Here is an 8,193-nt window from a genome sequence, read left to right as displayed (position 1 = left end):
CAAGAGGCTGAGATTATAGGCATGCACCACCACTCCCGGCTAATTTCTGTATTTTTGGTAGAGACAGGGTTTCACCATATTGGCCAGGCTGGTGTTGAACTCCTGACCTCAAGGGATGCACCCGCCTCAGCCTCCCAAAGTGTTGAGATTACAGGCATGAGCCACCGCGCCCAGCCAACGCTCCATGTAAACGTGTATACACTTTATGCAGATGGGAAAGATTTCCCGCTTCCATGAACATCTCCGAGAGTAATCAGGTGAGAGGGAAAACAATCCAAGAGATTTTCCACAGCGCTCCCTGGACCTCCGGATTCCGGCATATTCGATGCCCCTCAGGACTGCCATATTCGCTGTTCTCTCTGCCCGGATGCTCTCCCCTGAATCTCTCCCGGGCTGGCCTCTTCTCAGCACGGAGGGCTCAGCTGGAGAGTCAGCTCCTAGCAGCCTTCCCTGACCCCTCTGCAAAGGGGTGCATCTCCCCAAGACTCAGTCCCTCTCTATGCCATTACTGTTTTTGCTTTCTTGTAGTTAACACTATTTCTGTAGAATATACCGACCCTTTCCAGCCTCCACTGACTACAGTGTGAACTTTCTGAGAGTCATTGGGCCTTACTGTCATCATCACTGCCATATCCCAGTGCCTAGAAGGGTGTCTGGCCACCTGGGAGATGTTCAGTCAGTATCTATTGGATGGGCGGATGGTACTTGGGTTTGGATGGAGTGAGGAAGAAGATGACTTGGAGAGACAAGTCGAACCAAGAGGACGAGTTGGCCTTTTCTTTCTTCATCTTCCCTCTTCACATATGCCCCTGAGGGGCAGATCACTGGAGAAAGGCAGCCCACTGTCCCTGTCCCTGGAAGCACCTTCACCAACAAGGGGCTGACATTCTCCCCATACACTGGGCCAGGCAGATGGAGTCTCCTTCAGCCGAGATGTTTCTGGGGCAGAAGATCCACCTTTGCCACTGTCCTTTACTTAAACCGGAAGACTCCCAGCCCCTGTGAACAAATCCATCAGAAGTTCTCTGTGGGCGTGGGGCTAGAACCCAGGGAACTCCAGGCTGGAAAAAGTGGGTGGGCCCACATGGCTTGCAGAACTTTAAAAGTAAGTGACACAGGTGGGAACAGGTGGAAGGAGCTAGGTTTCTTTCTTATTTATTTATTTATTTATTTATTTATTTATTTTTGAGACAGAGTCTCACTCTTGTCATACAGGCTGGAGTACAATGGCGCGATCTCGGCTCACTGCAACCTCTGCCTCCCGGGATCAAGCAATTCTCCTGCCTCAGCCTCCCAAGTAGCTGGGATTACAGGTGCCCACTACCATGCCCGGCTAATTTTTTGTATTTTTAGTAGAGATGGGGTTTTACCATGTTGGCCAGGGTGGTCTTGAACTTCTGACCTCAGGTGATCCGCCTGCCTCAGCCTCCCAAAGTGCTGGGATTACAGGCGTGAGCCTTCTTTTTTTTTTTTTTTTTTTTTTTTTTTTTTAAGATGCAGTCTTGCTCTTGTCACCTTGTCACCCAGGCTGGAGTGCAATGGGGCAATTTTGGCTCACTGCAACCTCCACCTTCCGGGTTCAAGCTATTCTCCTGCCTCAGCCTCCCAAGTAGCTGGGATTACAGGTGCACGCCACCACATCCAGCTAATTTTTGTATTTTTCTTAGAGACGGGGTTTCACCATGTTGGCCAGGCTGGTCTCAATCACCATGTTGGCCAGGCTGGTCTCAAACTCCTGACCTCAGGTGATCCACCCTCCTCAGCCTCCCAAAGTGCTGGGATTATAGGTGTGAGCCACTGCACCCGACCAGGGTACATATTTTCTAACCTATTCTCCTGGTTTCAGTGTTTGTGTTTTTGGGTGTTAGGCTTGCTAGGATTGTAACCTTTGCCTTCCTGGAACAGAAAGCTCCAACTTTGTGTGTAATCTTACTTAAGTTGACCCACTGCTCAGAAAACAAAAAGAGAAAAACCCCAGGGGAATTAGGATACACACATATTGCAAAAGCCTCTGCAGTCAAATGTGTGGGATTTCCAGAGGAAATGAAAGTCAGGACCAGCAAGAATATCACACCAGCTGGCCAGAGCCCACCCCCATGGCTAGCCTTGCCCTGCAGCCAAGAACAAGCTTCCTTCCTCTGAGTCAGCTCACAAGCCCTCCTTGGACCACAACACTGGGCTGCATGTCAGTGCCACTGCCATGGTGGGTCCCCTGAGAGTCTAGGAAGCCTTAGAAAGATTCCGAGGCCTGGCCATGCATGGATTTTGCTCTTAAAAAATGTCTCTCGGCCGGGCACGGTGGCTTATGCCTGTAATCCCAGCACTCTGGGAGGCCAAGGTAGGCAGATCACGAGGCCAGGAGATCGAGACCAGCCTGGCCAACATGGTGAAACCCTGTCTCTACTAAAAATACAAAAATGAGCCGGGCGTGGTGGTAGCATGTGCCTGTAGTCCCAGCTACTCGGGAGGCTGAGGCAGGAGAATCGCTTGAACCCAGGAGGCAGAGGTTACAGTGAGCCGAGATCATGTCACTGCACTCCAGCCTGGCAACAGAGCGAGACTCCGTCTCAAAACAAACAAACAAAAGTCTCTCTGCTCTCTTTCAAACGAGCAGCTGCCCTAGAACCCACAGGAATGGATAGAAGGATAGAAAAAGGCAGAAAAGACACCTCCAGAACACTCTGGAAGCCAGTGCTAGCTCTGTGTTCTCCAACAGTGCTAAGAAAGGATGGGCCTGTGGGTAATCATGCTGATCAACAGCCAAGGCAGCAGCTGGGCTGTGCCTCCAAACTGTTCTGGAGGAAGAAAATATGCAAAGAAAGATGTTATTCAGGGCTGCAAGCAGCCTTCCTCTCCTGCTCAATCTCTCTCTTTCTCTCTGAAATTCTTCCCACCCACGGGTGCCAGCTTTTTCTGTCCCATGATGTCGGGGGTGGGGACGGGGGATGGGAGAACTGACAGCCTGACTCCACCTGACCAGCTGTCTGCCATCTGTAGGTCGTGGAGCATGGGAGATCCAGACTGTTTCCCAGACACCAACTGCCAGCCTTTAAGTGTCCTCCATTTCTACCACCCAGGGGACCAAGAGTTTTTCTCTCCCACAGTTATATTGACTGTGAGTCCACATAATTGGACTCACAGTCTTTTCTTTTAGGAGAGCTTATTGAGGGGTTGATAGGAAGGGCATTGACAAGATAGGGGGGCTATCAGCTTCCCCAGGGAAAGTAACTTCTAGGCCAAAACTTTACAGTGTGAATTTGTGTGTATCTGACTTGGACAGTTGGTTAGGATTAAAAAGAAGAAGCCATTTTTCAGCATGTGGATGGCCACCTCCCCAGAAGTCAGGAGTTCAAGACCAGCCTGACCAATATGGCGAAACCCCATCTCTACTGCAAATACAAAAAATTGGCGGGGTACAGTGGCTCACGCCTGTAATCCCAGCACTTTGGGAGGCCGAGGCGGGCAGTTCACAAGGTCAGAAGATTGAGACCATCCTGGCTAACATGATGAAACCCCATCTCTATTAAAAATACAAAAAATTAGCCGGGCATGGTGGTGGGAGCCTGTAGTCCCAGCTACTCGGGAGGCCAATGCAGAAGAATGGTGTGAACCCAGGAGGCGGAGCTTGCAGTGAGCCAAGATCTCGCCACTGCACTCCAAACTGGGTGACAGAGCAAGACTCCGTCTCAAAAATACAAAAAAATTAGCTGGGCATGGTGGCATGCACCTGTAGTACCAGCTACTTGGGAGGCTGAGGCAGGAAAATCGCTTGAACCTGGAGACGAGGTTGCAGTGAGCTGAGATCGCGCCACTGCACTCCAGTCTGGGCAACAAGAGCGAGACTTCGTCTCCAAAGAAAAAGGAACCAAGGTCATGCCAATGTTCAAAGTTCGGATAAGGCTGAGTGTGGTGCTTATGCCTATACTCCTAGCGGTTTTTGAGGCTGAGGTAAAGGGATCACTTGAGCCCAGGAGGCTGAGTCTACAGTAGTTGCGATCAAGCCACTACCCTCCAGCTTGGGCAAAAGAATGAGACCCGGTCTCAAAAAAAAAAAGTTTAGATAAGATATTTTGACTCAAAATCTATCATGAACCCCAAAAATTCTGCCCAGGTCAATGTAGTCCAGTGAGAAGAGTGTTTTGGTTTATTAAATTTGTTTCTCTAAAGAGTTGGACCTGTGTTCATTTGCCCCTTTCTCTAATGCCTTAGAAATTAATGGTGTAGATCAACGAGGTACAACTTAGAGTCTAGAAATAAAGCTGTACATGTAAAGTCAATTAACTTTCAAAAAGGGTGCCACAGGCCAGGCACGGTGGCTCACACCTGTCATCCCAGCACTTTGGGAGGCTGAGGCGGGTAGATCACATGAGATCAGGAGTTTGAGACCAGCCTGGCCAACATGGTGAAAGCCCATCTCTGCTAAAAATACAAAAATTATTTGGTGTGGTGGCAGCTGCCTGTAGTTCCAGCTACTCGGGAGGATAAGCAAGATAATTGTTTGAACCCGAGAGGTAGAGGCTACAGTGAGCTGAGATTGCACCACTGCACCCCAGCCTGGGTGACAGAGCAAGACTTCATCTAAAAAAAAAAAAAAAAAAAAAAGTCGGGGGGCTACAATTATTAAATAAATGGGGCTGGAACAGGCTGGAACAACTGGATATCCATGTTCGAAAGAAAGAAGTTGGACCCTTACCTCATAGTATGTACAGAATTTACTCAAAATGGATCAAATACCTAAATGTAAGAGCTAAAAACTACCAAACTCATAGAAGAAACCATAGGGCTAAGTCTTTATGACCTTGGATTTGGCTATGGATTCTTAGGTATGACACCAAAAGCACAAGCAAGTAACAAAAGAAAACATTGACTTCATTGCTATCTAAAACTTTTTTGCATCAAAGACCACTATCATGAAAGTGAAGGATAACCCAAGAATGGGAAAAATATTTGCAAGTCATATATCTGATAAGGGTCTATGATCCAGAATACATAAATAACTCGTAGAACTCAGCAATTATAAAACAAACAAACAAATGAGCAAAGGACTTGATTGTACATTTCTCCACAAAAGATCTGCAAATGGTCAATAAACATGGTGCTCAACATCATCAGTCATTAGGGAAATGCAAATAAAAACCATAGTGAGGGCTGGGTGTGGCGGCTCATGCCTGTAATCCCAGCACTTTGGGAGGCGGAGGCAGGTGGATCACTTGAGGTGAGGAGTTCAAGACCAGCCTGGCCAACATGGTGAAACCCCGTCTCTACTAAAAATACAAAAATTAGCTGAGTGTTATGGCGCGTACCTGTAGTCCCAGCTACTTGAGAGGCTGAGGCAGGAGAATCACTTGAACCCGGGAGGCGGAGGTTGCAGTGAGCTGAGATCGTGCCACTCCAGCCTGATGACAGAGTAAGACCCTGTCCCAAAAAAAAAAAAAAAAAAAAACCACAGTGAGATACCACTCCCCACCCACTAGGATGGCTATAACAAAACATTGAAAATAAAAGTGTTGGTGAGGATGTGGAGAAATTGGAAACTTCATACATTGCTGGTAAAATGGTACAGCTATTGTAGAAAACTTTTTGGCAGTCTTCGAACACTTAACCATAGAATTACCATATGACCCAGCAATTTCACTCTTAGGTATATACCCAAAAGAAGTGAAAACAGAAACTGGTACTTGAATGTTCATAGTAGCATGTGTAACAGCCAAAGGTTTGAAACAATCCAAATGCCCATCAACTAGTGACTGAGTAAACAAAATATGCTGTATTTATTCATATCATGGAGTTTTCTTCAGCCATAAAATAATGAAGTATTGATAGATGCTACCACATGGATGAATCTTGGAAACTATGCGAGATGCCAGACACAACAGCCCACATATTGTGTGATTCCATTTATATGAAATGTCCAGGCTGGGCACGGTGGCTCACAACTGTAATCCCAGCACTTTGGGAGGCTGAGGCGGGCGGATCACGAGGTCAGGAGATTGAGACCATCCTGGCTAACATGGTGAAACCCCGTCTCTACTAAAAATACAAAAAATTAGCTGGCGTGGTGGTGGGCGCCTGTAGTCCCAGCTACCCAGGAGGCTGAGGCAGGAGAATGATGTGAACCCAGGAGGTGGAGCTCGCAGTGAGCCAATTGCACCACTGCACTCCAGCCTGGGTGACAGTGTGAGACTCCATCTCAAAAAAACAAAGAGAAATGTCCAGAATAGGCAAATCCCTAGTGACAGCAGAGTAGTGGTTGCTAGGGACTGGTGAGATGAGACAATTGCAGTCACTGCTTAATGGGTATGGAGTTTCCTTTTGGGGAGATAGAAATGTTCTGGAATGAGATAGTGGTGATGGTTGCACAACATTTTGAATGTATAAATTTTACACCTTAAAATGAATTCTACACTTGGGTTAAATTGGTAAATTTTATGGGATGTGAATTTTGCCTCAATATAAAAGAAAAAGTTGGTTGACTATGGTGGTTTACACTTGTAATCTCAGCACTTTGGGAGGCCAAAGCAAGTGGACTGCCTGAGTCCAGGAATTTGAGACCAGCCTGGGCAACATAGCTAGACATCATCTCTATAAATAATAAAACATTAGCTGGGTGTGGTGGCGCATGCCTGAAGTCCCAGCTACTCGGGAATCTGAGGTGGGAGGATTGCTTGAGCCCAGGAGGTTGAGAGACTGCAGTGAGCTGTAATGGTGCCACTGCTCTCCAGCCTGGGCAACAGAGTGAGACCCCATCTCTAAAAAAATTAAAAACATGGTTGGGCGCAGTGGCTCACGCCTACAATCCCAGCACTTTGGGAGACTGAGGCAGGTGAATCCCTTGAGGTCAGAGTTCCAGACCAGCCTGGCCAACATGCTGGTCTCGGCTCACTGCAACCTCTGCCTCCTGGGTTCAAGCAATTCTCCTGCCTCAGTCTCCCAAGTAGCTGGGATTACAGGTGCCCGCCACCACGTCTGGCTAATTTTTGTATTTTTAGTCGAGACAGGGTTTTACCATGTTGGCCAGGCTGGTCTTGAACTCCTGACCTCAGGTGATCCACCCACCTCAGCCTCCCAAAGTGCTGGGTTTATAGGCATGAGCCACCATGCCCAGTTTTTTTTTTTTTTTTTTTTTTTTTAACAGGCGTAATTAACTTTTTCTTGTATAAAAACACTATGTTGTAGCCACAGCTGGCGCCTGGGTCCTCTGCACAGAGACTCTGGTGTGGGTCTTGACAAGATGGTGAGTGAATTCCTGGTAGGGAGATTTGGTGAATACAGTATTCTTCTAGAAGTCAGGTCAGGTAGCTGTAGGTCTTGGAGATGACATCAAAGCTGGCCTTGGCAGAGTTGCCCAGAGTGGCAGTGCAGCCCCTGGCTGAGGTGTAGCAGTCATCAATACCAGTCATCATCAGCACCTTCCTGGGCAACACGGCTGAGATGATGCCAGCGCCCTTGGGCGCAGGGTTAAGGTGCACTAGCACAAAGCCATGGTGGCCTGTCACCTTGCAAGGGACACTGTGGGGCTTGCCAATATTGTTACCCCAGTAGCCTCTGTGCCCAGGGACCATGGAGAGCTTGGCCAGGATGATGGCCCCTTGGATGGCAGTGGCCACCTCCTTGAAGCACTTAACACCCAGAATAAGGTGGCCATTGTAGTCCCAGTGGCAACAAATGGCTTGAACCTGGTGTACTGGCCAGCGCAGGTCGGCTTCTGCACCAGCATGGTCTTCAAAACCTCATCCTTGAGAGAAGCCCCCAGGAAAAAGTCAGTGATATGACTCCTTGAGGGGCAGGGTGAAGAGACAGATCTCCTCCAGGGACTTGATCTTCACATCCTTGACCAGATGGCCCCGCTTGGTGACGGGCATCCACTCCTCATCCTCAGCCTTGCCTCTGAGAGCTCCATAGCCTTGGAGCTCTCATGCCCCTGGCCCCAACCCTGGCCATGACCCCAGCCCCAGATGCCAGTGCCGAAGCCTCTGCAGAAGCTGCCACGGTTCCTCATCCCAGGGCCTCTGGGCCTCCCACTGCACTGTGTCATCTGCCATTTGGTATTTTCTCAGAGAAGAAGCTCTGTCATGAGCAAAGTAAACAACTATAATCTTTCCCACATTGTTGGTCATGTTTTCTGTTACTTGCAGCTGAATGCATTCCTGTGGCATCAATCATGTCCACTTTAGAGATAAACAGGGCCTTGAA

The 8,193-nt window shown here is 48.3% G+C and overlaps 1 pseudogene; it reads right to left on the bottom strand.

The window, feature by feature from the left end:
* Positions 1 to 7,165: 7,165 nt before the first annotated feature.
* LOC108533642 (40S ribosomal protein S2 pseudogene) lies at positions 7,166 to 7,987 on the bottom strand (annotated as a pseudogene).
* Between the last annotated feature and the right edge of the window lie 206 nt (positions 7,988 to 8,193).

This window comes from Rhinopithecus bieti, unplaced genomic scaffold, assembly GCF_001698545.2.
Source record: "Rhinopithecus bieti isolate Rb0 unplaced genomic scaffold, ASM169854v2 scaffold_11488, whole genome shotgun sequence".
Taxonomy (NCBI): domain Eukaryota; kingdom Metazoa; phylum Chordata; class Mammalia; order Primates; family Cercopithecidae; genus Rhinopithecus; species Rhinopithecus bieti.
Note: the sequence above shows the minus strand (reverse complement) of the source record. Positions and strands in the feature narration are given on the sequence as shown.